Consider the following 12554-nt stretch of genomic DNA (forward strand, 5'->3'; position numbering starts at 1 on the left):
TGATGCTTTTCATTTACTGTCTGGTGCTGCTCTTATCCAATACATGGATGACTTGTTGATTGCTGCTGATTCAGAAGATATTTGTAAAGATGTGACTGTTGCATTGTTACGCCATCTGTTTGATCTAAATCATAAGGTTTCACCTTCAAAATTACAATACGTTCGTAGAGAGGTTACCTATTTGGGTCATCTCCTATCAAAGGAGGGACGACGATTAACCCCAGAACGAATTCAGGCAATTGCACAAATGTCTGTGCCATCCACACAAAGGGAGGTACGTGCCTTTCTGGATATTACTTCCTATTGTAGGCAGTGGATCCCTAACTTCTCTCTGTTGGCCAAGCCTTTGTTACCACTCACTTTAAAAGATACGCCTCAGCCCCTTCCATGGACTGACGAATGTCAGAGGAGTTTTACTGACTTACGTACTGCTCTATGCTCCGCTCCTGTATTGGGTACTCCCGATTACAGTAAGCCCTTCACGCTTTACGTTTATGAAAAAGAGGGTTGTGCGTTGTCAGTTTTAACGCAGCGATTTGGAGACAAACAACGACCATGTGCATATTTTTCGGCTATGTTAGACCCAGTAGCTAAAGCATTGCCTAGTTGTCTCAAAGCAACAGCAGCAGCAGCGATTTCTATTCGACAGTCTGCTAGAATAGTGTTAGATAACACACTTATTGTTATGGTGCCGCATGCAGTGGACACCTTACTAAACCGAACAAAAACGCAGCATCTTACGAGTGCTCGTTTGTCTGGATATGAGTTCACGCTTTTGGCTAGTCACGTGGACATCAAACGATGTAATATTTTAAATCCAGCTACTTTGTTGCCTCTTCCAGTGGACAAATATGACCAAGAACAACATGATTGCTTCCTCCGTATCGAGGAAGAGACAAAAGGAAGAATTGATCTGAAAGATACGCCGCTAGAGAATCCGGATGGAATTCTATGGGTGGATGGTTCTTGTTTCAAGCTTCCTAATGGAGATACAGTTTCAGCCTATGCTGATACTACTTTATATACAGTTGTGGAAACCGCACGTATCAGACACAATTCAGCTCAAGCAGCAGAATTGATAGCTTTAACGAGAGCATGTGTATTGTCAAAAGGAAAGGGAGTAAACGTGTATACCGACAGTCAGTATGCCTTTGGTGTAGCGTTTAATTTTGGGCGTCTTTGGAAAGAACGGGGTTTCTTTACTTCTCATGGCACTAAAATACAACTTGGTCAATTAGTGACTGATCTTCTTGAGACACTTTCTTTACCTGCCCAAATAGCAATTGTGAAGTGTAGTGCGCACAAAAAGATTACAGATGATGTCGGTCGAGGAAATGCATTTGCAGATGGAGTAGCGAAAGAGACAGCGAGAGACGCAACAAGTCGAATGTATTTGGCGGGTCCTGCAAATTGGGTTAGAGAGAGAGGAATGTATGAGGATACAGTGGAAAGTGTAAGAGCAATTCAGAAAGAGGCTACAGAGAAAGAGTTGAGCAAGTGACAAGAAAGTACAGGAATGTTGGATGAGATGGGATGTTGGGTGGAATTATCTGAGCACCAACGTTGGCTGTTACCAGATGCCTATGTGCTGCCAGTGGTCACTATGGCACATGGTCCAGCTCACCTAAGTGCAAAAGGTATATGCAAGCTTCCAGCTCCTATTTGGCAAAATGAAGGGATCCCGAAGTGTGCAGACAATGTAGTGAAACATTGTATTGTTTGTTTGATGTACAATCCGGGAAAGGGAACCCCAACTCCAGCAGGTCACTTTGCTCCTCCGACATATCCATTTGAGGTGTTGCAGATCGATTATATTCATATGGAGCGATGCAACAACCTCAAATATGTACTGGTGGTAGTATGCGCCTTTTCAAGATGGATAGAAGCATACCCTCTAAAAGACAACACAGCCTTATCCACAGCTAAAATTCTACTAAAAGAATTTTTCCCTAGGTTTGGTTTGCCGCGCATTGTCTGGAGTGACAATGGGAGCGAATTTGTGGGCCAAGTCGTGCAAAAAGTTTGTGCGGGTCTTGGTATCAAGCAAAAGTTTCATGCGGCAAATCATCCACAGTCAGCGGGTTTAGTAGAATGCTACAACGGAACCTTAAAGTTAAAGCTAGCAAAAGTTCAGGCTAGTACAGGACTCAATTGGCCCGATGCTTTACCATTAGCTCTTCTGTCCACCAGAACTGCAGTACACTCTCGTTTGGGTCTTAGCCCTTACGAAGTGGTTTTTGGACGCCCGGCTAACGTATGGGGAGTCCCTCGCCCTAAGAAATACTCAGACTTGCCATATCCAATGTTGATTGACTACTTGCATGACCTTACGACTAAATTGCGTGTTCTCCATCAACAGGTTCATAGTGCTTTGCTGGAGGTTTCCACAGACCCAGGTCATTCCATCCGACCAGGTGACTGGGTCTGTACCAAGAATTTCCAAAGGACGAAAAATTTGGAGCCCAGGTGGAAGGAGCCTCGGTTGGTACTTTTAACCACGAGACCAGCAGTCAAAGTCGAAGGAAAGAAACATTGGATTCACGGTGTGCATTGTAAGAAGGTTCCTTTGCGTCTACCCTTTGATCAGTGGGTTCGTAGGGGTGTTGGTGACTCAGAAAGTGAAAAAGTTCCACGATTCGTACCTTTTAGTGATGCACACCTGAATGGAACATTGTCTGAGAAAGAGGACGACGACATTCTTCAGGAAGCAATACCATCACATCGTCGCTTGAATACGACCAATCCACGAACCTTGTTCCAAGACCAAACTACACCTAATAAAGAACATTATAATTTGAGACCTAGACCAAAGAACTCTTAAGATTTCTCTCTCCTATGTAGTATTCTGTCCCGGTTGCAAGGTCACGGTAGGAGTCTTACTTGCGACCTGAGTAGTGGCAATAGGCCTGCAGGACTTGAAGTGTCATAGGACGGCAGACAATCGTGACTAAGTGATTGAAGAAGATTGCCGTGAGCATCCACTTAGAAAGATGGAAACTACATTAGGCAAAAGAGAAAGTAAAGATAAAATGAATCAGTGTAAATAAATGTATAGTCGTTGTGGTATTGCTTTATGTATTATTATATTATTGTGTATCCTTTTGGCGTGTATAAGTTTGATTATTTATGCTCTGCAGCAAAAAGTTGTCTCTCCTTCTACCTCTTCGTCTTCTTCTACTGTCTCTCCACATCTATTTCATACCCTTCCTCAACATGAACTCATTAGAAGAACTGAATATTACAACAATTCCTTCGTCCAGTTGTTACATCAACATCAATTAGTGATCAATACAACTGACTGTTGGGTGTGTGGACTCATGCCACATACCGTAGAAAAAGGAATGCCGTATTTAGTCCTTCCGTTCTCCTATGAAGGTTCTGCTTGGGCTTATTTTGTTATCTTCTCCAATGCCTATCAAAGCAAATTCAGACAATCCGTTAGTTCACGTATTAGTGATCCGGATTTTAGGCATAGTTCGTTGATAAAGGGAATGGTAGCTATGGCTAAAATCATGGAAAATAGTAAGATCTCCATTGACGAAAGAAAAGCGTACACTAACTGGAACGTCACCCATTATGTCACTAGCCTTAGTGATAAAGTTAAAAAAGGAAAGTCTTCACCGATTTGGACTATACCACATCAGGGCAATTTCTGTCTACAGATAAATGGTCAGTCTGCTGACACTATACAAAGAAATAGCTGTTCCCACACATATGTCTACTCCTCTCAAAACTCGCCTCCTCTAGTGCCGTCTCAAGGCACATACTTCATTTGTTATAATAGGGCTTACACGTGGTTGCCAACGGGTTTCTCCGGTACTTGCTATATAGCTTTCCTTCTTCCCCCTACATACACCGCTTCTGCAAATCACCATCGAAATAGATATGGCAGAGGGATTATTAATTCCAAGGACACAGCAGGACAAGAGGGAGGAGATTTCCTCAAAGGATTTCTTCCTTTTTGGGGTCCAATGGCCAACAGCAGAAATATAAGGCAATTGGTTCGTGTCGTAGAAACCACCATAGACATCACTGTAGGAGCCTTAAGTAATATCACGGCAGAACTACAGGCAGATCCTCTCATGACTTTACAAAACCGAGTTGCCTTAGACTTTGTTCTTGCAGACCGTGGTGGAGTATGCAAATCGATCGGGTCAAGTTGCTGTATTTTCATACCAAATGACGCTCCGACAGTATACCAAGCTATCTCTAAGTTACACATGATCTCTGAGTCGATTCATCAAGACGAAGGAGATTGGTCATTATTGGAGTGGTTTTGGGGACTACTGTCCAAATGGGGTTGGAAAATATTGACGTTCCTTGGAGTAGTTTTAGCCATCATATTCTCTTGTTGCCTTTGTATGCACTGCGGCCCCGCCATCTGCGACCTCTGTGCTACTTTGTGCATCCCTAAAACCAAGCCACAAAGAACAGAGAATATCAGAATGATGCTACAGCAACAGCTCGATGACCTTATGGCCATCGACATTGACTCAGATTAATATAAGCCTGAGTATCTTGCCTGAGTTCTGGCAAAAGGATGGTCTGAGGAACTTCGATTTTCGATTGTGATCGTATCGACCCGCCATTTTGTGCTCTGCCGCCATCTTGTGTTGCCCTCACTCAGGCAGTATGACGCTCGAAGTCTTTTTCTGCTTTTTCTGCCTCTATTTGCAAAGCTGGTGTTAGGTTTGGCCGAGTACACTAATCCCTGTCTGGTTTTTCTAATCCCCGTCTCAACTATCTGTTGGTTCACACTATTCTCCTTTGACTTTATCTTATCGTCTGACCTTCGCTGTCCTCTGCTAGCATTCTCTCGTTTCACAACTGTCCTCCAATACGCACAAACGTATCTCGCCACCTGCAAGTTAGTTATAGATCTGTTAATGAATTAGTTTGAAGGAGGGGTGACTAACACAGTTGAAGGAAAGGCTTCTTCGAGTCATCTGATACTTTGTTTTTAAACTTTTCCGATTGGTTCTGTCCTGTTTTCCAACTTTCCTTGTTGGCTCTTTCTTATGTATTCTGGGTGTGTATTTGGTTAATGTATATTTTTTCATATATGCTATAAAAGGTTGTACGCCACTGAGTGAAGTGGCAGTCTCCTGAGAACCTACCTTGTGTACTTCTGGGACAACTGTACTAGCTGCAGCTAATAAATCTGATCTTTTACGCCGACAGAGTGTCCCCGTGTCTCTGTGTAGCTAAGCAGGAGAACCCAGGAGATTAAGGCGTACCCTGCGCCGCCAGGTCCAAAAGGTTCTGGTTCTTCAACAGTATCTATTTTGTGTTTTTGTAACCTCTCATATAGTACGTCAACATGAGGCATTATGTTATAAAACAAAAACAGCAAAAACTGGAACTCCCTGTCTTGCAGTGTTCTAGCAAAGCCACGTGCCTCACTCCGAGTTTTATATTCAAAGTCATCATTGGCTTCTATAGTGTCGAAACATTTCTCAAGGTCAACCCTATGTTGGTATATTAGGCTGATTGTATATATGGGAAAATTCCAACTAGTTAGGCCGCCCTTTGGAATCCTTCTGTTGACAATCGTATGAAGTTACTCCGTTCTTTGGGGGAAATTGAGAAGAATGCTGTAATTCCTCCTACATCCAGAAAGAATATCTGTGCCTCAGAGATCATTCCTACTGCTTGTTGCATAATCAGATTAAGTTGGTGGGCATACCAGTGTACATAATGGGCATTAGGATACACATCTCTAATTTGTTTTTGTACTCCACCGGAGGTTCCACTCATTACTGCAGCGCCATCATAGCTTTGTGAAATCAGTTTTTGTTTTTGAGGCTGCTCTGGAAAAATCAAGTTTAGTTCTTGTAGAATAGCTGAAGAAATGCTTTCTGCAATAGAGTCTCTTAAATGTGTGAAACCATAGAACCTCTCCAGAACTCTGCTGTCATTGTCAAGGTACCGAAAGATCAGTACAGACTGTGTTTTAGTGGCCACATCAGTGGTGTCATCAGCCTGAATAGCCACAAAGTCAGTGTTTTTCAACTCTTGCACGATATTGCTTTTTACAATCTCTAGCATGCACTCAGGCAGTTCATTTTGTATTATTTTAGAGGTGCCCTTGAAGACTGTAGTACTTGCTAGATGTGCCTCCATTTCACGGTCTATGCTTGTTATTAAATCCACAAGGCCTCTGAATATACCAGGATTTGCGGAACTTTGAGATTCACCATGCCCTCGTAATGCCAGTTCAAAAGCACCACAGAAACAAATGCAATCAATGATTTTTGATAGTATGTGTCTATTCTTATCAACTGCTTCATTGTGTTTCTTTATTGTTTTGTGGTACGCGTTGCTTATGTGAGCTTCAATCGGTGTGTCTCTTAACATTCCCAGTTTCGTCAGGTTTTCCATATGTATTTTTGTGTGTGCATGCTTCTTTACTTTATCTGAGAAAGACTTTCACTCCTTTTTTTGTCCAATGAATTTCACCACCCCCATCCTCATGCGCAGAGAGCTCCCTTGGCAAACTTCCCAGGTGATTATTGATCCTGGGGGGCGTTTTGTGATCCTCCATGGCACCCTTCAGGCCCAGCCACTGACACTTGCTGCTATGTATGGTCCGAATAGCGATGACCCAGACTTCTTTGCGCAAATCTGGCACCACATTTCATCCCTCGGCCCTGCCGTGATCCTTTGGGGTGGTGATTTTAATGTTACACTGTCCACCATGCTAGACTGCTCTGGCCCCCACGCTTCCCACCCGCACGCTGCCATGCTCCTCCACTTAATTCTTACTTAAAACTTCCTGTTTGATGCATGGCTCCATGCTCACCCCAGGGCAAGCAAGGGCACTTGCGTCTCTGGCTCCCACGGCTGCTGGTCCCGCTTGGACCTTTGGATTACCACCTCGGATGTCCTCGCCTGGATCTCCAATGTCGATCACATGGCGTGCACTCTCTCTGATCATGCTCCTGTTTGCCTCTGGCTGCGCTTACCGCACTCCCCTTGTCGTGCATTCTCCTGGAGGCTTCCCCCCAATGCGTTACGCCACTCAGTCTTCTGTGACGAGATTCAAACCACTATCACCAAATATTTTGAGCTCAACAAAGGCTCCGTTTATTCTCACTCCACACTCTGGGAGGGTTTTAAAGTTGTCATTCGTGGGGAATGTATCTCCAAACAGTCAGGCGTCCTGTGCTCCATCCGCAACACTCTTGCTAAATTGGTAACGCTAGCTCAGATCCGCGGGAAGCTCTCTGACTTTGCTGATGAGGCTAACAGAGAACTCTCGCTCCTCGGCACTTTGGTGAGGGAGATCGACCCGGGAAAACCCTGACCAACCTCCTCCGCCCGCCTTGCGATTCGCTGCTTTTTATTCACAACTTTACACCGCTGGCTCCGTCTCTTCGCGTGAGGTTCTCAATCAATATTTCGCCACCCTCCAACTCCTATGGCTCGGCAACCCCCACCAGGAATTCCTTGACGAGCCTTTGTCTAAAGAAGAGATTTTAGCCGCAATCAATGGTATGCCTGGTGTTAAAGGCCTCTGGGTTCAGATGACCTGCCAGTCTCCTTTAATAAAGCCTTCGCTCCCAGCCTGATTCCGCACTTGTCTACCATGTATAATGAATCTTATGAGACTGGCCAATTTCCCCCTTCGATTCTCGAGGCTCTCCTCACTTTACTCCTAAAACCGGACAAACCCCCCGAGCTGAGAGACTCCTATTGTCCCTTGTCCCTGATTAACACGGACAATAACATTTTCGCCAAATTCATAGCTTCCCACCTTCTCCCTCTTATGCCGCTTATTGCCCGTCCGGACCATTCCGGTTTTATTCCCGGCCGCGTAACCTCCCACAATCTCCGGACAATTTTCTCCGTCCTCCATCAAATTAACCCTGCGCTTCCTGCAGTGGCCGCCGTGCTTGACGCCACTAAAGCTTTCGACACCTTGGAGTGGCACTTCCTATTTTATCTCCCTCCTCGTTTGGGCTTCAGCCCGGTCTTAATCCACAAAATATTACTTCTCTACACCCTCCCCACTGCCCGTCTCCGGATCAACGGCCAAATATCTGAGTCTATTCCCATCGGGCGAGGCACCCGGCAGGGGTGCACGCTATCACCCATGCTTTTCGGCATCGCTATGGAACCCCTTGCGGCCAGACTTCGACAACACCACACCAACGAGGCATCGGTTTTGCGACTCATGCTCTTTTAGTCTCCATGTATGCAGACAATGTTACTCTTTATGTCTGTAATCCTCAAGAAAATCTCAGCCCTCTGGTCCGTGAGGTAATACAGGTCGGGGGCTACTCTGGAATTCAGGTGAACTGGAATAAATCTGTGCTGTTCCCATTCACTGATGCCACAGCGCCTTCTACTCCAGACTACCCCTTCGTGTGGGCATCGGGCCTCACTAGGTATTTAGGCATCTGGTTAAGCAGGGACGTGGACGAACTGTGGAGAGCTAACTTTGGCCGTGCCATGGACTGGTTCGGGTCCAAGATCCCCCTCTGGAACCGACTCCCTCTATCCTTGGCCGGTCGCATAGCTATCGCAAAGATGGTGGTGCTCCCTAAGTTTTTGTATTTGTTTTTGAACATTCCCATCCCTTTCACTGCCCACTTTTTCCTAAAAATCCGCTCGTTGCTTATCACCTTGGTTTGGGCTGGCCGACAGCCTAGAATCGCTTATAACATCCTTACCCTCCCGATGTCGCGCGGCGGCCTTGTCACCCCTGATTTTAAACTTTATGCCCTTAGTGCCCAAGTCAGTTTTCTTCATGTTTGGCTCCATCCAACTCCCTTTCAGCCGCACGTGGTGGTGGAGGCCGACCTTGTTGCCCCGTGGCCGCTCTCGACTGCCTTGTTCGCCCCAGCGAAACTCCCACACACTGAGATTGACACGGTCGAGACCTTGCACTGGGCTTGGGAGGGACTCCGTAAATGTTCAGGCTCCGATATGCTCTCAGCGCATAAGGTACCAATCGCTCATCATCCAGCTTTGCCCCCTCTTCAAACATCTGGGATGGTTAAGCACGCCAATCATTTAGGGCTCTCTACTGTGTCGGATCTCTACCCTGGGGGCACTTTTTTCTCTCTTGCAGCCAACTCCGGCCCCATGGATACTTTACTCTACTACCAACTCAGAGCCCTCTGCAGGGAACTCCACCCCTCGTTCCCCCAGCCCCCCCCCCCCCAGCGATGGCCACTCTTGACTTCCTTTATACGTCCCCTTCCATTGAAAACTGGTCACTAAAATCTATGCACTCACGTTGGCAGCGTACTCCATTTCTTCTGACCGAGCATGTGTGGCGTGGGGTGAGGACTTGGGTGTCGATATCTCTCCAGCTGACTGACTTTATTGCTGTATCCAGATCAAACGCCTGTCCCCGAACTACTGTCTGCGCCTTATTCATTTTAAATATTTACATAGGCTCGACCGTACTCCCGCTCAGTTGCACAAGATGGGACTCATTCCTCATGACAGATGCTTGCGCTGCCCTGCTCCTGCGGCTGACTTTTCACACCTCGCCTGGCTGTGCCCCCAGGTCTCCGTGTACTGGCGTGAGGTTTGTGCCGTCATTTCAGAGATCACCTCATCACAGATTCAGCCCAATCCCCCACTTAGCCTTCTAGGCTTTGTCAAACACTGCCCTGATGTCTCCCGCCGCTTGACCGCCATGCTACTTGTCCTTGCGCAGCGATCCCATGTGCTGCGGCGCAAGCCCACGCCTAAGGCCGCCCTCTCGCTCGAGGATGCCTCACGCTGCCAGAGTCTCCTGTCTGAATTCTGGGACCTCATGCCCGCTAGATCCCGCCCTATTGACATACGACGAGAAAGCAAAAGACACACATTTGATGGACAGAATGCAGAACAAATCAAAACATTCACCCCTAGTCAAGAGATCTGGGTTAAATCCATCATTCTTTTGCTCACCATGCCACCCCAGTTTAGACCTGACTATATGCAAATCAGTCTCGACCCTGTGCCTCATGGGAACAGTCCAGCCCGAACTGCCAAGCTAGGTCCTCCCTGGACCGGAAACAAACATCCTAGGACCGGTTTCGGGGTTTCACCCCTCTTCAGCCAGGATAGCTTGATTCCAGTGGCACACTGAGCATACCTGGCGCACTTAGGGCGAGAAAGCAAAAGACACACAATTGATGGACGGAATGCAGAACAAATCAAAACATTCACCCCCAGTCAAGAGATCTGGGTTAAATCCATCATTCTTTTGCTCACCATGCCACCCCAGTTTAGACCTGGCTATATGCAAATCAGCTTGATTCTAGTGGCACAGTGAGCCCAGGACTCACGTCTGAGCATACCTGGTGCACTTAGGGCCTATATTGACATATGGGGCCTCCTCACGTCCTACCTCCTAAGTCGCGATTCCCAGCACTCGGCGACCTCTCCGGCGCTCCCCGCCGATGATCCGCCCGCGGCGGCCACTGGTGTTGGTCAATAAGTTGCTCACTTCCTTCTCCCCTTCCCCTTTGTTCAACGACCCTCTTTCCTTTACCTAAGGTGCTTTTTCTGTGATCCACCCCACTGTATTGGTGCTCCTATTGATATTGCCTTTCTGTACTGTTTTCATACATATGGCACTCAAGATCCTCTGCTGCAAGACATCGCATGTCTGTATATGATGCTTTGTTACGGTGCAATCGTGTAACTTTGCAATGCAATATTGTTTAATAAAGGTTTTTTGAAAAATCAAAAAAAACAGCAGGCAGGAGAAGCAGAACAGATAATTGTTTGAAGGACATCCTGTAAGCCAATCAACTTTTGTGTACCAGTTGTTTGAGAAAGAGAGTGTGTAAATCTTCCCTCTATCTTGGGAACTTTGTTGTAGGTTTAGGTCTGGCTGGTTAGGTCCTAATTGTTTTACAATTAGTTTCTCCTAATGTTTCAGTCCAATGAACGGCTTTGCAACTAGTTGCTCTACTGTATTCATGGTGTTACCAATGTTAATGTCACATGTCAATAATCAAAGTACAACATATGAGGTTTTGTGCATGTAGACTCCACCCACCATGTAGACAACTTACATAGCCCTTAACTACTAGAATGTAAAATATAGCAGCAGTTTCCTTACCTTAAACGCTGGGGTTTTAGACTGTGAGAGGCGCACGAGCAGCAAAGGAGGTTGGTGCCTCTTCTTCTTTGCCTTATTACCTGAAAAGCAAATATAACAAAATGTTGTTGTGTCAACCAAACACATAGACTGTTAATCGTAAAGAACCCCAGGCCTCGGATCATACGTAAAACAGATTCATCCTGTGACTTCAGAGTCAAGTTGTGCAGACACGTTCTACTAGAAACGTCTATTCTACCCATTGCCCAAATATATACTGTTGTGGGTGTAATTTATTCTTTATTCTAATGCCCATTTATTTTAAATAAAGCAATCTTTTTCCTTCTTTTTAAATGCAGCCCGTTTTCCTTAAAGGAAAATGGGATGCGTTCAAAAACGAAAATGAGGATATAGGTACTCCCTTGCCAAATCCCAATGTGCTGTACATTATCATATCATTCAAACTTCCTTTGAGCAGTTGCATGCACTTTTCTCAAATCAAATATCATATAAAATGCATTATTTGCTCGTCATACTATTTTAAAAATCCCCTTCTTTTTTTTAACAGTCATTATGTGGCAAGATATGCGGAGAAACGATCGCAAGCACTTGGTGTGGGTTCTCTTCATATCTTGCCACATCTAGGGTTATTGTTCCCGACACCCACGAAAGTCACTGGCTCTTCGACAGTTCTGGCGCTCCCTTATCAACCAAATAAATACCCCTAGGGGTGACAGCACTATGCTATACAAATGCTGATAAGATTAAAAGGGATGGTTTTTAAATCTGAACTTAGAAACATTAATGGTGCGCTCCCCAATGATTATTAAACTAGGGGGCATGTCAGTAGTCATGTAAACCCTAAACGTGGCCTACATTCTTATTATAGGAGCAGCAACATTATAGTCTAATATATTAAACAAAGAGTGGAGTGTACCATGCACATCCTGAACTCATGCATTTAAAAGTGCTCATTTATGATAAATGAGAAGGAGGCGCTGCAAAATACCAGGTTTGCCTAGGATCACACAGTTTGGAGAAACAGATAATCTAGTATTCATTCCTGGTTCTCTGGTTTAACATTTTGAAATTCAACCACCAGATGCCACGGAGATGTATTGATCCCTCACCTCTGTTTCAAAGGCCACTGCACTTTCTTTTATTCTTGGTGCACCATAAAAACCGACACAGCCATAGCACACCAGACTCTGGGGCCCCAGAACAAACTACTATTGATAGCCGAGAATGCATTTATGTCAGTTTATATTTAGATACTGAGCCGAGCCGTCCAAAAGAGACTACAAAACTTACAAATTACTAATTTAATTATACCCTGTCAAGTTTTGTAGTCTCTTTTCTCACTCCATCACCATGTTTGTTCATGACACCTCGGGCATTCAAACTTTGGGGGGCACACATAGAATATTGCAAAGGAGGACTGTGCTTATGAAAACATAGCTTATTGCTGGTCTATAAGAAATCTTCTTCAAATAGAGCGCGATGG

Source organism: Triturus cristatus, chromosome 8 (genome assembly GCF_964204655.1).
Source record: "Triturus cristatus chromosome 8, aTriCri1.1, whole genome shotgun sequence".
NCBI lineage: Eukaryota > Metazoa > Chordata > Amphibia > Caudata > Salamandridae > Triturus > Triturus cristatus.